Source organism: Lactuca sativa, chromosome 7 (assembly GCF_002870075.4).
Source record: "Lactuca sativa cultivar Salinas chromosome 7, Lsat_Salinas_v11, whole genome shotgun sequence".
Taxonomy (NCBI): domain Eukaryota; kingdom Viridiplantae; phylum Streptophyta; class Magnoliopsida; order Asterales; family Asteraceae; genus Lactuca; species Lactuca sativa.
In genome coordinates, this window is record NC_056629.2 from 71,722,940 (window position 1) to 71,744,003 (window position 21,064).

General features: G+C 32.4%; 1 pseudogene; it reads right to left on the reverse strand.

The window, feature by feature from the left end:
• Positions 1 to 4,787: 4,787 nt before the first annotated feature.
• On the reverse strand, positions 4,788 to 13,096 carry LOC111881673 (suppressor of mec-8 and unc-52 protein homolog 2-like; annotated as a pseudogene).
• Between the last annotated feature and the right edge of the window lie 7,968 nt (positions 13,097 to 21,064).

Below are 21,064 nucleotides of genomic sequence, written 5' to 3' on the forward strand. Positions count from 1 at the left end.
AAGGTCTTAAATCATGATTAAATCTCGAATTTGAAGGTCAAAGATGCTATACAATGAGTTTAGGAAGGTACCTTAAAGATTTGAGGCCTTAAAATTGAGTTTTGGATCCTTAAACTTGGATTTAGGAGAGAGGTTAGAGAGAGAGTAGAGAGAGGAAGAAAAAGCTTCAAATGAATGTTTAAACACGTTTATATAGTTCACAAAACTTGGACACGGTGGAATTCTACCCGATACCGGCCTTAAACGGGACTTTAGGTCGCACCCGATTAAGTTTCCGTCACCCGGCGGGGACGTTTCTAACTTTTTGAAATAAACGTTTTTGGGCTAGATTCATGAGTTCCTAAAAGGTTTGGACACTCATTGGATTAAAATAAACATATAAATTTAACTAACTAAACCCAAAAATGACATCGGAACGTTTCGACATACGGCGAGTTATACGGGTAGAATGGGTTTTCGGCGATGAACAACTTCGGGTTGTTACACATGTTGTCCAGCGAAAAGGTATTTTGGCTATGGTTGCAACAACCATTCACAATAGATTGAAGGAATTTGGTTAACAAAATTAAAGTTTAGCAACTTATTTTTCTCTGTTTTAGCGTGTTTAACTTCTTTATGTTTCCAAACATCCTGCTCTTTCGTTATTGCAACAAGTACAAAACATATAAATATCTTATGTTTTTGAATATTTACAATTGCTTTTGTTAATTAAGGAGTATGGTTTGAATACTTATGTTTTTTTCACATGTTTGATATTATTCTAATCATAGCATAATTACTTTTTTTCTTATCGTTTACCTTCCATGTCATAAGTTGTACAATGTTAAATCAAGAATATGGATACCATGTAAGTTGTAATATAGTGGTATTCATAAGTGATTTTCAACTTTATATCAGAGTGCAACTGGTAATTCATGTGCTATCAACCGGTTTTTTTAAACGAGTATACACACTTATCAATAAATTCATTATAATATAAATCGAATCACTACTACAACAAACAATTTTAACAAATCCATTATCATTTACTTTTGCTCATTAATAAAACACTGTTCGTGCAAACCACTTTTATTCATAACACCAACACTAACAATAAATACTACTAGAAATAAAAAAATAAAAAAAATAACCATATTTAACCAATGCTTTAAACTCAAATCTCCACCGTACCCTTTTTATTATATTGCTTAATTCGTTTCTTGCATGTCCTCCAATTATGATTTACATATAATTTGTAGCCTGAGCACTTTCGTGACCCACTTTTCAAAGACGAAGTCGCTTTCTCAAGAGCACTAACCATCCTTTTTTAGTCCTGATACCTTTCTTCGTATCTTACTTGAAACATTTATGTTTATATGCTCCATAATAGTAACTCCAAAAAGTTATACCGATCCTTCTTCATTTTGATCTGAACCATCTACACTGAATTTTTGTTGATCCAACAGATGTCTCATTGCTCGAGTTGCCTCCACAAACGCTAACAATTTCTCCTTATTACCTTTAATTCTCTCCATACAATACTCCATGTTAAAATACGCTTCAGTTAGGAGTTTAAATTTCTCGTTCTCTATCACCACATATCCATTTTTGTTGAGAAGAAAATGTGTTGCAATTATATCCCTTATCTACCTTCTCATAATGAACTGATTAGGTATCTCATTAACATGATTATTCTTCGAAAGTGCAAAAACATGCCTGCACAAATGTCCCATCCGATTGAAGTGATCGCACATACATTTTACATCTTTTTCTGACAACTTTAGTTCAACTTACATCAAATTATGTAATCATTAGATATGTTATTAATCAACTGTGATCAATAGCTATGTCATTCACCAAATAAAAGTAACTTTTATAGTTTTACAGGTGTAACTTTATAATCACTCCCATATCATGTAGTCGCCTTTTGTTGTCACAACAAAAAGGAAAAAATTAGTAGTTACTAACCTTGCATTTCGTCTTCAAATGTTTGTTTTTTGTCCAGTTCTATGATCATAACTACTAGCCACCGGTTAATCATTTCCACCCAATCAATTGAACATCATCGTGCTCCTTTATAGATCTCCTTTCGAACCTCTACCAATATGGTTTTTGTATACATCTTTATTGCATGTTTTTCTAATATGGTATCCATTTGAAACTTATGCTTTGTGTTTTTTGTTTCATTGTCAAGTCGACGTTGTGTATTCAGTTGTTAACCAATTTTTGTATCATAATTAAGCATGAAGTACAAAAGAAAATTAACATGATTTGTATATATACTTATAAAAAAAAATCTTACTTTTAAACCTGGATGTTATTTTTATTAGCCCATGCATCGACATATCTTTAAAATACAACGGCATCCACGATTTACGTCGGTCATACATCTGTCTAAACCATCTTTTTCCTTCTAGATTGTTATCATTCATCAATCTCTTCCACTTAACCTTAAATTCTTTTAGCTCCAATACCATATTCCACACCAATTTGTTGAATCTCGACCAGGGCCGGTCCAGACGGTGGGCAACCCGGGCGACCGCCCAGGGCCCACGACTCCTGGGGGCCCAAAATTTATGGGCTATATAGTGTATATATATATATATATATATATATATATATATATATATATATATATATATATATATATATATATATATATATATATATATATATATATATATATATAATTATTATCAAAATGATTTTTAGGGCCTAAAGTTGATTCAAACTTAAACTAGCTCAAAATATAAACAAATTGGTTTGCTTCTTATTGTTAATTGAATGTGCTTATAGTCAATAATAAATGATATTTATTTTTGAATCTTTATTATATTTATCTTTAAGGGCCCATTTTTTTTTCTTTTCGCCCCGGGCCCCATATACATTTGGACCGGCCCTGATCTCGACCACAGAACCTCAAATTCTTTTAGCTCCAATACCACATTCCACACTAATTCGTTGAATTGCTTCCTGAATTTTGTGCTTTTCAAAAAAATCTGCATTGACCTACAAAAACATGCCTTTTATACATATAATCCAACACCAACACACAAATAATATTCAAAAAATCAAAAAAATTTCATTATAAAATTATTTTTATATTATGTAATCACGGTATTAACAAATTACTACAAATTATTCTATACCTTTGCTGGTAGCTTTTTCGTTATATGCCATAAACGCAACTTGGGTTTCACATTAAGGAAAACAACTTCCACAGTCTGTAAAATGATGTAATCACGGTATTAACACCAATTATGGTTCCCTCCCATGTGCTTTAAAAAATGCTTCAAGCAACCATTTATAAGACTCTATCTTTTCATTTATGAGTAAACCAGCACCAATATTAACATATCTTTTTTTATTATCAATTGTTGTGGAGGGCACAAAAACCATTCCATCCTATAATAACCAAACATGTTTAAGCATTACATATTATATTTCATTACAATTTAACAGTAAAACAAACCATATGCAATATAACATGTAATCACTTACTTATTCGTTCTAAACTTTGCATCAAAGGAGATTACATCACCAAACTCCTTGTAAAAAACTTTATTAGTCTCATCAGCCCAAAACATAGCATTTAACACTCTATCAACACATTTTGACTCAAAAGTCTAGTTTGGGATATATTTTTTCCTTTCATTCATTTTATTCACTACCAACCGTGTATCCCTCTATCCAATAATGTTGCCCATTTTCTTTGTATAAATTTTTTAGTCACTAACTTTGGTCCAAGATACTCATATCCACCTTTTAATATGGCATGTAGTTTATACGCCTTGGTTGGACCGGTTTTTATTGTCGATGCACACATTATAAACTCTTTATTGGCACTTGTTAACTTCCTAGCTTTTTTGGAATGTCGTGGCTATTATATAGTATACAGACACTACTAGAAACTTGAGTTCCAGTTACGGATTTTGCTACGGATTAATTCTCTAGCAAAATTTAGACTTATAGCTAGGGAAATACGACAGATCTACCATGGTTTTGATAATTATTTTATTTATTTAATATATGGAATATTAGTGAGGATTTATCGAGGGATTAGCTACGGATCTTGCAAGTATTTAACGATGGACCACTATTCCTCACTAATCACTCGAAAAATGATGACACTTCGCTAGGGTTCAGCGAGGGATAAAAAATTGTGTCATATGGTACGCGTTTAGCGAGAGAACGAGGACGGAAACTTTATTTGGGGTGCGCAGGTTTTCTTTTTTTCTCTCGCTGAAATTGGCACACCCAGTTCCATCTTCACGAAGGCAGTGTAACTTTACTTCCCTCCAGCTTTGTCACTCTTGACTAAGTGAAATTAGCTTCTGCTTTATCTCACCATCTCTGTTCGAACAGATGACGACACTACTCACCTGATTTCGGCTAACTCCATATCTTTAAATTTGAAAGTATTCTTCGTTAACCTCCGATTCAGGTAAATCTCATCCCTCTTAGGTTAGTTTTAGTTCAATTTCACAATATACTTTTTTAGGGTTTAATTTACCTTGAAACTTTCTGGTTACTGTGTTTCGTAGCCATATGAAATACCTTCTTCATTATCTACAAGTTAGTTTCAGGTCTACCATCGATTGCATCTATATAAGAATAGACACTTAGAATTAGAACTTGAGTTAGGGATTGATTCATCATAGTTTGTCTTCCAGTTCATGAGAATTTAAGGATTCATGAACCCTTACATTTTTAGGTTTTCCCGAATTCTCTTTCATATTTAGGAGGTGACAACGTGAATTTGAGAAGAAACAGGTGACTTATCTTTCATTATAACTACCTCTACCAAATCAATTACACCCTAAGCTTCTTTCCAGGATGAGGAGATTCATCACCACCACTGTCATCATCATTTGCATCTCCTCCTTTGTTCATTTTCTTTTTGGCAAGTATCTTATTAATCTTATGAAGCTCATTAGTAATCTTTTGGTCTTTGTTCTGCTTTCTTGTCTTTCGTCCATCTTGCATCTTCACACCAAACTGAAACGCAGCTTTTGGCATGGCTTCCTTCTGCTCATTATATGTCGCCCATTCCTCTTCTGTCTCAAAGTCCCACCTATGAAGCTGACCCTTTGCCTGTTTTATACATATTACATAATTAACATATTTCATCTCCCATTAACATACAATTGTAAATGAAAAAAAACACTTACTCGACCACCCATATCCATTTTGGATAAATCAGCTTCATCATCACTATCAACAACCTCACGATTATATTCTTGATAACCCGGATAACATTCCGAATAGCTCTCGGATATAAAATTCGGATCTTTCTCATGAGTATCTTTTTCCCTTAATTGTTGAAGCCTCGTATCATCCCGCTTAAACACCGACCCTAAACCTCTATCTTTCTCTTCTTGTGTCATTAAATGTGGGTCCCCTTCCATGGTCAAACCTCCTTGCATATCATACGTTGGACCATTTTGTTGGACATATTGTTCGGGGTACCCCATCTGCTCCACATATTGATACTCCTACTGCCACTCTCCCTGATAGCCTTGCACTTGCATAGCATCATACCCATTCTGAAAATTTGGTAAATTGTTAAGCAAGGTGAGGGTAAAATAGTAAATAAAAGTATGTTGCTATTTTTCTCACTGTTTGTTGCCAGTCTTGAGATGGGTCCGAGGGTGGAAAAGCGCCATAAGTTGGGTCATCGAATTAGGAAGGTCTCTATTTTCTTTTAGGAGATTCTTCCATATCTTCTGACAATGGGCTTTGGCTCATATCTTTACTAGGGACAGAATAGTCAATTCCTTCTCCTACAAAGATATCATCCTCCTCAACACGAGCAACAGTGGGCTCTACCTCCACTTTCTCTATTTCATCGGAATGATTGCTTCTGGGAGGTGGTGGTGGCAGAAATTCTCTTTCAGGTTTTAAAAATTTCTCAGCATCATAATTACCAGAAAAAGCTGAGAACTTTCCTGTGATATCAAGATTAACTTTAATATATATGGATGTGACTAATTTATAATTTAGGTTGAAATGTTAATTTATACCTTTCACATCCTTGTCTTTCTTCTTCTTTTTAAGAATTTTTCCAGATGATCCAAGACGAAGGTAAGACATGATTTTACCAATTCGATCAAGAACAGAGCCATCAACACTAACAGTAGCCATTTCCTGCAGATAAAATATAATCATTTTGAGAAAAAAAATGATTATTTTAACATGAAATATAAATTAAAAGAAAATATATAAAGAACCTCTGGCTCTGGGCAATCGGCTTTGCTTCTGTATAAAGCTAGACTTGTTCCTTTGGGTGCCAACCCATATTTATGCACATCTGTTGATATAGAGGTTACTCCTTGGACAGAAAAATCAAATGGTGGAACTGGATACCTGCAATAATTCATGAGAATCATACAAAAGGCAGCACAAAACCTCTTTTAATGACTTTCTTTTGATTTTCCGTTTAATTTTTTGGTGAAGCAAAAAAAGCTATACCTAATTACTTATTTTTCAACCATCACACATAAAGAGTTCTTTATGTATGATTTTTGTTTTTATATCCTTTTTCATGTTTATTTGATTGATGATATTCACCAAAGTGTTAATTACTTGTAATTTATTATAATTTTCTTTATGGGTTTCTCTAGACAATACTAATTATCGGTTCTTTTCTTGAAGTGATCTCAAAAGGCTATCTATGGAAGGAATACTCACACCTGAGTTAGGGAATGTCACTCAGTTGAGACGTCTATAAGTGTCATACCTGTGCTTTCTAAGATTTACTATGAAATTTTTTTTAAATTTTGTTCTAGTTGTAAGGTTTCATATCGATTTTGAGGTTCTCTAGACCAAAACTGGTGTGAAGCTTTGAATTAAGGACCAAAATTGATTTTTTTTATTTTGAACTAAATATGGTAAAAAATCAGAAAGCAGGGACCAGTTTGTAGAAATTTCCAAACATCAAGATAGTTGAATTAATGATCATGCTAACAACTCCAACACCACTCTTTGGTCCATTTTGAATTACATCTTGTTGATTCTTTTAAGTTTTAACATTACTATTACTAATAATATTAGGTAGCTTTTACAAGTCCTTAAATATTGGGGTGTCATAAAACTAATAATATTGTCCACAAGTTTTTCATGCCCTGGATGAAAATATATAATAAATGCATAGTTGAGTGTTTGTTTGGGACTTTACACTTCAATAAAAGACCCATCTCTAGAGTTCTGATTTTATTATAAATTTTCTACTCTTACACATTATTTCAAATTCCATTGATATTTTGACCAAAGAGTGGTTTTAGAAGAAAACTTGAATATACAACACAAGTTGATGACCTTTTACCACCTAAAATCCAAATCTAGAAATTATTTGTACTTTAATGTATAAAAAGTTGTGACTTTATCATAAATGAGTCTTATTTATTACAAAAATGTAACTTTGGAAAAGCTATTTTAACCCGTATATGAAATTCCTAAATTTCCCTTAGGATAATGAAAGGTCAGATTCACTATTGAATTCCCCTTTTTGATGCTGCATCATTGTAATTAGTACATTTGCAAAAGTTTGATCCTAAAATGAATTGTTAAATTAGTGTTGCATCAATTATGAATTTATTCCAAAATCTGTAAAACTCGTTGACTTGAAGGCCTATCTTTACGATCCATGTGAAAGCACCTTCTAAGGGGTAATTTTCTCCATTATCTTCTTTAGCTTCATTATGTCTGTTAGGAATGGGGTTGCCCATTTTACTAAACTAAAATCATGTATATCTCTCTTAGTTTTATTTTGTATATTCTCTTAGTTTTAGGAATCAGTGACCATAATTGATGTGATCGTGTGAAACCTTGAAATAAGGACTAAAGTGGAAAAACTTTTGATTCTGGAACTAAACACAGTAAAAATAAGAAACCATATCGACCATTTTTGTAATTACTTTTAGAATCATTTTAACTTTCAGTTCCTTTTTTTTCTGTGTGCTCTTGTGGCTTAGAATTTTTTAAAGTTGCAACTTTTAAAAAGCTTTTGCTGATCTTTATGAGTTTTGGACATTTACAGCCTCTTTTTCCTGGTGAAAGTGGCGTAGAGATTATCAAGGTACCTTCTGCTCTGTTATGTTTTTTTATATATTTTGGTGCCTTCATATAAGAATAGACACTGAATTTTTATATCTTTTTTATGCTAGTTGAATTTAACAGGTTAATTGAGAATTAGAGATAGCTTGAGAACTAGATGTAAGAAGAAAAGAAGGATGCAACAATAAACAAATAAAGACCTGAATAACCATATGAATAACATTTTACAAAATACAGTGGGAACTAGTCAAAAACTCAAAATTATGTCTTGATCGAAATTTCATACAATCATGCATTGAAAATTTAAATTATCCATGAATAACCATAGAGACTAAGCATATCACAAATAAAATTGTAATTAAACACACTAAAATTGAAATCAGAAATACAAGTTTTTTAGAAAAAATAAGTAGAGTACCATTAGCATGCTGGGCTTTGTCTATGAAGAAAAGAGACTGTAGGCTTGACATAAGTAAACCCCTGAAAGAGGTCAAATGAGCCATTTGGGTTGGATGCAGGTGAGTCCAGTAGGGGCATATCCGTCCAACATTTGTCAAAGTTATCAATGCATCCAGTTTCTTCCAGTTTATGATTCTTTATTTCACTTACTAATACTTTTTTTGCTTCCCAAAATAATCCAATGCACACATCACTCTACACCAAAATCCAGCATTTTACAAAATTTAAAATCTACAAAATATAATCAACCAATATACTTTTGTGTTTCCTTTGCATGAAATTTACAGGAGCTTCAAGTTTCCAAATGATTTAAGTAGCTTTTCCCCATGTCTCCTTCATGCATAGATATGACATCACTAATAAAATCTAACCATGGTTAACTGATATCACTTCACTTGTGATCTAACCATGAATCATGGACTCATGGTTAAATTTTTTATGCCACGGCAGCTTCAACTTCAACTTCCTCCTCCACATCTATTTTTGCAGCTGATATCAATGTCACTCCCCTGAGACAGGTACACCATTACAAACATCAACTTAACTTAATAATGTTTTTTTAGAACATTTGTGCTAAATGACCACTATACTCTTCTGTTTGTCTAATTCATATGGACTTAATGTGAGTAAATCACCATTTTACCCTTCTTGTTTTGTGTATTTACTTATCGACTGAGCGAACTGTTTGATCCAGCGAGCTTTTTGGAAGGAACATCTAGTACAATAACATCCCAAGAGGTTCGTTTAATTTTGTACTTTATAAAAATTTCCTATCATAGCATTGCACTTACAAAGTTTCCTATCATGGCATTGTACTTACAAAGTTTCCTATCACGGCATTGTGCTTACAAAGTTTCCTATCATGGCATTGTACTTACAAAGTTTTCTATCATGGTATTATACTTATAAAGTTTCCTATCATGGCATTGTACTTACAAAGTTTCCTATCATGGCATTGTGCTTACAAAGTTTCCTATCATGGCATTGTACTTACAAAGTTTTCTATCATGGTATTATACTTATAAAGTTTCCTATCATGGCATTGTACTTACAAAGTTTCCTATCATGGCATTGTACTTATAAATTTTCCTATCATGGCATTGTACTTACAAAGTTTCCTATCACGGTATTGTACTTTAGGTTGTCTATGAACTGGAAGCTAAACGAGATGTGTGGCGAAATGGATGCTAAAGCTGCAGAAATGGAAGCTAAACATCAAAAAATGCGTGAGGAAATGGATGCCAAAGCTACAGCAATAGATGCCAAACAATAACAAATTGATGCAAAATATGAAGCAATGGAGAAGATGTATGCAGCCTTGCAAAATATGATGGGAAATTGAAAATTAGAGGTAATATGATGTTAACCATTAGTATTTGATGTTTTTGAATGACTTGTTAACCTTTTGTATTTGATGTTTTTGATTGTTTTGAATAATGTTTTATAGGAATGAGAACTGAAGATGATTGGATGGACATGAAATGAAGAGAGCAACTAAAATGTTATTTTGAAGGTTAAACTTTTTTCTGTTTGTACCTCTTTTGCATACTTTGGATTTCTTGGTGCTAAAATGTTATTTTGAAGTTAAACCGTTGGGAGTTTGATGTTATGTGGATAGTTTCATTTTTGGATGTTTTTTGAATGACACTTTGGTAAAGTTTGATAGTTTTGGTACTGTAATGCTTGGTTGTATCATTATTTGATGTTCTTTAGTATAATAATTTGATGATTGTAGTATTTTTTTTCTTTTAGAATCATAATAAAAAAAATGATATTACAAGTTCGTGGTGAGAAAATAAAAAGTATTTTAATGCATGAATTTTGCGAGGGATTAACTACGGAAAAAAAAAACCATGTCTAAAGTGTGCGACGGATCAGCGACGGAAAGGAAAAAAATTTAATGTATGAATTTTGCAAGGGATTAGTGATGGAAAAAAATCATGTCTAAAGTTTGCAATACATCAACGATGGAAAAAAAAATAGTATATGAATTTTGCAAGGGATTAGCTACGGAAAAAAAAAAACTGTTCATGGAAATTTGCGACAGAACAGCGACGGAATGCATTGAGTGACATTTAGTGACATTTAGCGACGGATATTCTGTCGCTACCTTTGTCGCAAGGAAAAACCAATCCGTCGCTAAAACCCTCGCTGAGAAATTAGCCACCTTTTTATTACCTATGGAGTGAATCCATCGCCGATCCATCGCAAACAACATTTAGCGACGGAATAGCGATAGATTTTTCCGTCACTAAAACCCATGTTTCTAGTAGTGAGAGGAGGTTGTGCAACTGTTCAAATTTTATAACTTTTAACACTTCTGATGCCAATTGTTCACGCAAAAAAACAACAAAAGCTTTACATTATGTCATGCAATAGTTTGAATTACGTTTCTTCCTCCCACTATGTTATGTATTCGGTGTATCAACATCTTTATTTTTTACCTTCCCATTCCAGTTGCAAACCACATATTTTTATTTAAAGATTGTCTCCAAACCTCGTTGTGGTATTCAACGGAACATCAAATCACACTTCTTCCGCATATTTCCTATTCATTGCTATTGCATGTTCTAATGACTCGTATGCTGCCTCCTCAACATGCATATATTCTTTTCCCACAACAGGTTGCCACAATTTTGTTGTTCCATCAGGTGATTTACTGCATGAATCATTCAATGTATCCGAATCATAAGCTGATCAAAAACATTGTTTTCGTTAGTTCATATACCTACTATAGCATCGATTCCTTTCTTAGTATCATACATCAATCACCTATGAGTTGTTAACTTCATCTTCGTCACCACATTCAAATATTTCTATGTCACTTCCATTGCTATTAGTACTACATCAATCACTGTCTATTCAATCAATCCAAAAAATTCATTAAGGAACTAATGATTATACATTAACGAACTCAATATGTTTATATATTAATAAAACAAAATTTTTACTGCCTCTACTAGTAACAATCGTTATTCGGTTATGAATTAACGACTTAAAATGAACTGAAAACAGATAACGAAGGAATTTATTAATATTCATTAATGACATCCATTTTTTCTTTGATTGACATTGAATTTTTGTATCAATAATCACACTATTAATCACAACGACTTGTAATCGCTACCCAGTTAACTATAGTGACAAAGTTTCAATAATCGTTCCTGCTTTATGCAATTAGGCTAATCAGTCAAATATTCCATTTCAAAAATATAAAATACAAAACAAACATATACCTGTTTTGTCTTCCGCAATGCATACAAAGTTTACATCATCATCATCATCAAAATCATATTCAAATAACTAGATCGATTCCATTCTCAGTTATCGTATATTACTTGTCTCAGTTATCGTATATTACTTGATGAATACGCCCAAAGCATTTATAACACCCTTTCTTATTTTCAGGTATATGCAGCCTCGATAGATATCAACAATAGCTTTGATCAAATCTAACGATGTAATAAAAAAAATTAAAACCCACAAATTGTATCTTAATAATCAGCCTATAATGAGAACAGGAATTTACATTTGTAATAATGAATCAAATGAGCTAACATCAAAGTAATAACCGATAGATTACTGGAGGGTGTTACTAATAATACCTTCAAGACTTAGTTCATCACGATTTTCTATTATTTAGTTTTATTTATATAATAAGGCTAATATACCTCTCTGGGTGTAACCCGGGTTTTTAAAAGAAAACTGCTTTTCGAGTATGGTAGATACTTGCACACCTCAGTTTAGAACGGATAATCAACCATCAACCTTTAGGGAAAATATAGGATTTTCCCGGGATAAACCGGCTATTCAAAACAGATTGTTTTTCAATGGATATTCCTATTCATTCCACGACACATTGGATTGTACACGTTCTGTACGAACCTGGAAGTCATGGAATGAATGGGTTTTCAAACACGCTTTTCATAAGAAAATATAAGATTTTCTTGAGGAACACTTTTCTAAAGGATTCAAAGAACACTTTTCCACCAAAACTAAATGCTTATGAACTCACCAGCTTTGTGCTGATATATTTTCAAAATTGCTTGTATTCTCAGGGAATTAGTAGACAGGTATTTCCAGGAGTTCGGAGAAGTCGAAGCGTTAGAGTCGCACCTTCTATTTTACCTTTGATAAGAACAAAACTATGTATTAAACAATGTAAACCTTTTTAACATATGTATTCAATGTCTGGTTGAGTTTACTATGCTTGCTATGATACAATTGTTGTGATACTACGCATGACATCAGCCACCCCCGAACGTTTCCGCCGTTCCGGTTCGGGGGTGTGACAATATTCATCACCCCCGCCATAACAACCACCACTACCACAGCCATCGCTACCCTATTACTGTCATCACCTCTACCACCAACCGTTATATTCATATATGAATAATCACATAGGAATACACATTTTTTTTCATATATTAATATATATATATATATATATATATATATATATATATATATATATATATATATATATGAATATATGAATATATACTTATTCATATATGAATATATGTCATCATCACCAATACATATGTCACCCACCAACACCACCACCGCCACTGCCACCACCAGCTCCAGCACCAACCGTCATACTCATACATGAATATTCACGTGTGAAACAACACAGACTTATTCATATATAAATATACTTATATATTTATATATGAATAAATGAATATACTTATATATTCATATATGAATAGATTTATTCATAAATGAATATTATTTATTCAGTCGTCTCGATACGGTGGAGCGCTTAAGCCATAGATTTTGAATATGCGAGAATATACTTACTTTTACATTCACATATGAATATTGCATTCATCTGTCGGCGGTACACGAAAGAGTTTTAAGGCAAAAAGAAATGTGTGGTTGTATGGTGGTTGCGGTGGGGGTGGTTAACATTCACATATAAATATTATATTCCTCCATCGCACAGGTACACATGAAGGTTTTGCAGCAAAAATATGTGCTCCTAATTTCTTATCTAAAAATATTTTTATTCAAATATTTTATGATCCTTAATTATATATATTTTATGTAAACTTAAAAGATTTAGAATATATAATCATCCAAAAAAAATTAACAAAAACATTATTTAATTAAATATATTATTAATCTAAAATCATATAATTTAAAAATATATGATCCAAAATAATTTAATTTAAAATTTTATGATCCAAAAATAATATGATTCAAAAATAGTATGAACGAAAAATATTATAATGCCTAATATTTTTATTATGTAAAACTTTTATAATTGTTAAATATTACAAACTCGAACTAATATTTAGTTTAAAAAGATAAAAAAAAAAATCAAAAGTTAAAAAAATGAAGAAATAAAAAAACTCGAACTAATATTATTGTTTATTCATTGCTTCTTCTTATGTTGTTGAAATGTATTTTTAGGCGGTAATAGGTTTGTATCATATGTTTGCAAATGAAATTTTTTGATAGTTTTTACTATAGTTAAAATGACAAAAATAGTCATTTACACTAATTGCATTACAAAAATAGCCAAAAAAAAATCGAAATTACAAAAATAGCCACCCATTTCGCAGATGAGAAGGTCCCATCTGCGAAATGTCATTCTCATTTGCGAAAGTACAAGCGCCTAAAGCACAGTTGTGCTTTAGGTACTTGTACTTTCGCAGATGAGAAGGTCCATCTGCGAAATGGCTTCTCATCTGCGAAATGCCCTCGATTTGAGTATAAAAATGTTTTTTTTTTCTCCATTTTTCACCATTCTCTACATAAAAACTCTCTCTAACTTTGGGCTTCTCTCGGAATTTTGGCTAGTTTTTGAAGAAAATGGAGGATTATGTCAACAATCCCGCAAATATGGTTAGATTTTAACTCTTTTAATGTCAACAATCTCTTTATTTTATCATTTGTTGTATTATTTAGTGTTAAAAAAGGGTAATTTTGTTGTGTTTGATAGTTTTAATATTTTTTTAGTATACTTGAAGTTTAAATGCAAGTAGAGACAAGTAGAGACTGCGTAGATAATGTTTACAATTTGTTATTTTTGTTGTTTTTTTAGTTGTTGTATAACCTGAAATCTTGTATATTCTATAAAGTGCAAAATAGTCGTTTGTATATATATTTGTCGTATAAGTATAACATTTGTATAAGTTGAAAATTTGTCGTTTGTGTTTGTCGTATAAGTATAACATTTGTATAAATTGAAAATTTGTCGTATATATATTGTTAGAAATTGTTTGTATTTGTCGTGTAAGTTGAAATTTTCTATAAAGTTGTCGTATAACTTGCAAAATTGTTAATTTGGTTGTCGTTTTATTTTTAAATTTTTTTTGTTTATATGGTTATAAAATGTTAGTTTTAATTAGAAAGATAAAAATTGTTTATATATTTGTCGTTTAAGTTGAAAATTTGTTTAAGTTGAAAATTTGTCGTTGATATATTTGTCGTTTAAGTTGAAAATATGTTTAATAAAATGTTTATATAATTATATATGATATTGTTTTCTATCGTAAATATATTTGTTGTATAACTTGGAAAATTGTTTATATATGTGTATGTTATTGTTTTTTATCGGAAATATATATATTAGTAATTAAGAAAATGTATTTGCAGTTTGTAATCATATATTTTAAAAAAATATATTTTTTAGTTATCTAATTTGTTTTTGTGCTTTTTTTTGCAGCATAATTTTAGTTTAATGAATATGAAAGCATTTGCGAACTTAAAAGGCTCTAGCGGTAACATATGGGAAGTATTTGAAGTTTTAGATGATGTCCGACGTGCTATTTTCAGAGATACCGTCTTTTGTTATTTTATTGATGTCCCTCGTTTACAAGGGGACGCATTATTGTTTCATAAAATGTTCCTTCATCAGATCCGGCCGGACCCTGTTTTATCTCCAGATGGAATAAAATGTTTATATTTTCGAGTAGGCAATACGAAAATGGTTTATGGGCCGGAAGAGTTTTGTTTGATTACCGGCTTCAATTTTGGGGAGTATCCAAAAAACATTGGGAGAAAAGGGTCGGAAAAATTAATAAGTAGTAAAAAAAGATGTTTATTGCGTGAACGGTTATTTCCGGACCATACTAATAGTTCGGTGAAAATCGGCGACCTGAAATGTTTAATTTTAAATCGAACATTCCTAGCACTTGACGACGTTGATGCAGTTAGAGTATGTTTGATATACATTTTGTGTGAAGGCTTTTTGGGTAAAAAAGTTAACGGTCGGGTGCCACAAGATTGGTTTTTTTTTGCTGAGAATTTGGATCTCTGGAACAGGTATATTTTGTTTACGTTAAAAGTTCTATTTTATTAAAGTTATAATTTATATAATAATCAATTTTGTTTTTTTTTTTTTGTTAGCTTCGCTTGGGGTAGCTATCTCTAGGATTTTACTTATGTTGACCTTGAGGATACATGGAACAAAATACATAACTATTTATCACTTTCTGAGCGTGGTCAAACTTTAAAGTACTCCGTCTCAGGATTTACGGCTCCAATAAGGGTATAAAAATTTTCTTATATTTAAATTGTTTTATTGTTATGTTTTTTATTTTAATTTTAACTTTTATTACTGTAATTGTAAAAAATTGTAGATATGGATATATGAGATGATTCCGGCTGTTCGTGCATGTGGATTTGCATCGAGAAAAAATAAAGACTTGCCTCGGATGAAACGATGGAGTGGAACAAAAAAATTGAAATGGGTTGACGTGAACAAGATTTGGTCAAAGATGCAGGTTTAAAAATATTTCGTTTATTATTAATAAACTTGATTATTATACTTTTATATGCATTTTTAATATGTTTAATTTTTTGGGAGGGGCTACCACCAAGACAAAACATGTTACCGGGTGATGGTGAGATGACATCTTTTTATTATATGTCATTTCAAGAGTATGTATATGGTGAAGGGAAAACAGTTCCATCCCCAGTATGTGACCATTTTAGGAGACAAGACGAATCTTCGTCTAGTATGTCGTCCAGTGGTCGCTCTCATGGTAGAGGTCGGGGCAGTGGGAAACAAAAGCTAGACGAGGTGTTGAAACGGCTACATGCACTGGAGCAGCATGTGTTTATGAACTGACAACCTACAGAGGTTTTTGTTGAACAAGTGAATAATGAACAATTTTGGAACGACATTATTTTTGATGAACCGACAGTGTCACAAAGAAATTATGATGAACAGGTTAGTTACACGCTACATTATTTATTAAATTTTATTAATATATATGAATACCTGTGTTCATATTTTATATTTGAAAATATAGGTTGTGCAAGATGAAGTGATGAATAAAAACAATACAACTAAAAATGTTTTTGGTGATATTCAAGACGACAAGGTTGTTATAGATGTTACATTTACGATTTTAATAATTACTTTTTAATAAAGTGTCTTTCGTTAGTAAGTAAAAAGTTATATTTTTAATGTAGGTGTTGGAGGAGAGGAATGAGTATGCGGGGAACAAATTTGATGATGATATGTTTGATGTAAATGATTATAGTGAAGTGAAAGAGGTTCTTATAGTTACATTAATATAAATATTTTGTTTATTTAGATATTATTGCTTATTAAATTATGTGTATTTCGTTATTAAGTATAAAGTATTATTTTTAATATAGGAGTGGGATGAGAGGAATGACAATACGGGGAACAAATTTGATGATGATGTGCCGGACGAAGACGAACTAATAATAACGGGAATTGTAGATTATTTTCATGATGATGATGACAAAGAAGTTACACCCGATAAACCGAGGAGTCGAAAACCATCACAATATTTGTGCCCTCCTTACACCGAGGTATTCGTTTTATTTATAAACTGATGATTTTATGTTTATGTGAATTATCTGAAAGATATAAATTTAAACATTTGAATATTGTTTTTAGTTGCACACGACACCGAAGCAAAAAAGAAGGTTGATATCAAATCAACAAGCCTCGTTCCTCCTCCAGTTTTTGGTGTTGCTCATGACTTCTCCATGTTGCGCCTGCAACCTGGTGAGGTTGTCATCCAAAATTATGTATTGCATTCATATGATGTCCAGCATCGTTTGTTTAATTTCGTGTTAGATAGAAATTTTTGGAGCTCATTGTTTGGGCATACACACGACGGATGGTTGGAGTCAGCGGTAAATTAATTGTTCATTAATTATTTTAAAAGTTAATTGTTTTTTAGTCAATAACAAAACTATCATGTGTGCAGCATATAACCATTTGGTATCGACTATTGATGGAGAGACGGTTTGAGAGCGACCGACATACAATAATGCCTTCAAATTTTTTTGTTTCTCACGCTTTGGAAGAAGGACAGGACTGGAGGGCGTTTATGGCTGGTATTGCTACGTACCCCAACTTCATGGTTGCTTGGTGGGATGTTGATACGGTAAACTTAATAGTTTATATTGAAAATAATATCGTTTTTTTGTTATGTTTTTGTATTGTGATGTAAATAAACATAATTTTATTTTCTGATCCTTATACAGGTCTTATTGCCGATTTATTCATCCCCTAATCATTGGCTATTTGGGGAACTACGATTAGCGTCAATGGAAGTGCATATTTATGACAGTCTTGGTAGAGGGGCTTATGAAAAATTCAAATCTGAAGGAATCTTTTCCAAATTTGAACGTCGGGTGGCAAATTATTTGGACAAGATTAAGTATTGGGCCCGAAGGAACATCCCAAGGATTCCATTGAATATGCAATTCATTTATGAGGAAAATGTTCCCCAACAAAGTAGTCATTTGGGAGATTGCGGTGTTTTTGTTTGTATGTTTATGGAGTAATTGGTTTCAGGTCAACCAATACGTGTTCTTATTGACCCAAAGAACGCAGCTTTAGAGTTTCGTCTACGGATGGCAAAAATTATTTGGGGGTCTAGTCTTTGTCCTATGTAGTTGGATTATATAAATGTATATATAAATTAATGTTGGATTTCATTATTAGTTTATTTTTACAGTTTACTCAACGGATGACAAAAAATATAACGTTACGACAATTACAACAAATTAATGACCTACTAATTACTTATCAATACATACAACATAAGAACGACTACAACATTTGTTTTAACGTTACAAATACAATAATTTATTGACCTAACAACTTCAAAACCATAAAAACAATATTGAAAAGCTTACAACTTGTAAACAAGAACTGCCAAGAACAACACCCAACTACAAACCAACGCTATCTTTAACTTCTTATTTTCTGATTGAAAGAGCTTATTAGAGTAGCTACTTTAGCTATTACCATAGAAGATTGGTCATTCTCTTCATCAACCCAACTGATAAACCCGCATTTTGGTCCCTGTTAAATTTAATATTCACAGTAAGAAAATAAATTTTTGTGATGTAAACACGAGGGTTTAAATTTGAATGACGTTAAGAACATGATACCAAATATGGGCAAGCGTAAAACAATCTTCCTGGGTTTTTAGCTGTACCCGAAATCCTAACGATACGTTCTCCTCCGCAATTGCAGTATGCCATTAGCCTTCTTTTTCTTTTAAATCGGAGTTACTTTCTCAGTTAAATTTTTCATAATGAGTGACACCCATTTATAGAAGAAATCATATTACAGACAATTCTTTTTTATTATGAAATGAACTGGTTTGACTATGAATTCAAAAAGTTGAACTATGAAATGCAGACAAGTACATTTTGTAGTATTGTCATGTCGGTCAGTGAAATTTGACTATGAAATGAACTGGTTTGACTATGAATTCAAAAAGTTGAACTATGAAATGCAGACAAGTACATTCTGTAGTATTGTCATGTCGGTCAGTGAAATTTGACTATGAAATGAACTGGTTTGACTATGAATTCAAAAAGTTGAACTATGAAATGCAGACAAGTACATTATGTAGTATTGTCATGTCGGTTAGTGAAATTTGACTATGAAATGAACTGGTTTGACTATGAATTCAAAAAGTTGAACTATGAAATGCAGACAAGTACATTCTGTAGTATTGTCATGTCGGTCAGTGAAATTTGACTATGAAATGAACTAGTTTGACTATGAATTCAAAAAGTTGAACTATGAATTTAAAAGGTTAAACTATGAATTTTGATCATTAGAGATAAAATATTTTCTATTTATAATTGCATTTGTTTCATATTGCATTTGTGTGATGATTGTAGAGCACTATCATCGGTATTGAAAATGAGTAGTTACAGCGAAAGAACCTTTTCTCAACTACCAATTTTCTTGCATAACCTTCAAAGAACAAATCCTAATACCTTCACAGCCATTAAGAAAACCGATACCAACCGCTTTCAATTCTGTTTTGTGGCTTTAGGTTGCGTGGTATAACATACTTCTTTTATTGAGTTATATAATATTTCATGGTAATGTATCTCGATTAGTTTTTACTTATCACTAATAAGTGTTCGTTTTTATGTAGATTCGTACCTTCCTTAGGTGCATGATACCGCTGATATATGTGGGTTATTTACCCCTTCTTGGGAGCTTTCTGACAATAATGTACTTCGCAGTGGCTTTAAATGGAAATCATGAACCACTACTCTTAGCAATTGGTTTGGGAACCTTACAGTGTGAAGAATCATGGAGATGGTTCATGATGAGGTTAAGAGATTGTTTAGGTGAGGACATAGAGGTTGGTTTCATAAGCAACCTGTGTGATAACATAGACTTTGGTGTTGAGAGTGCCTACCCGGATTCCTATCATGGATATTGTCCTAAAGATATAGCTCGAAAGATACGTGAGTCTGTCGGACATAACAATACGGAAGTCGAATCGTTGTTTTGGAAGTCATGCAATGCATATAGCGTTGATGATTTTTACTTGTGTTTGGAAAGGTTGTAAAGTACATGTAGGAAACCACCTTTCTGCACCTTGCTTATGAGTCCAATTTACTGGCTTGACGATATACCGATTTCAAAATGGACAAGAGCATTTTTCCCAAAAATACGTTACAATGTTAAATCGATTGACGTCCCTGAAATTTTGCAAATTATATCCTCACGTGAGTTTCCTATAACAACGATAATTGAGTTAACCACCACGTCGATACAATCAAAGTATGCTGAACGGGCCGAACTGGCTGGTAAGGGAGATTGTTATATTTAGTTTTTTTTATTGTGCTACTATTTTTATTAAAATATCAAATTTTACAGGGAGGTTGTCTGGTGGGTTGACCCCTTACGTTGAGAGTAAGGTTCAAAAAAGTCTCAACAAGTCTTATAATTTTAATGCAAGACGTTTGTATGGGGATACATTTGAAGTCGATGACACTTTTGCCACCAGCAACGTACAACTTGAACGAAGGGTATGTAGTTGTGGTAAATGGCAAAAAAGCGGTATACCATGTGGCCACGCTATAACATGTCTAAGAACTCGTACATCTGAGTCCGTTCAGAGAATGGTTGATTACAAGTTCACTAATTATGTGTATCGACTTGCATATGGATCTGAGTTGGTGAATGCTATACCATCACATGTGCATTGGGAAATACCAAATGAAACGGTGGTCCTGTTACCTCCCTCAATGCAGTAGTTATTCATGTAGCACCTTTATGTTTTATGTAGTATTATATATTAGTTTT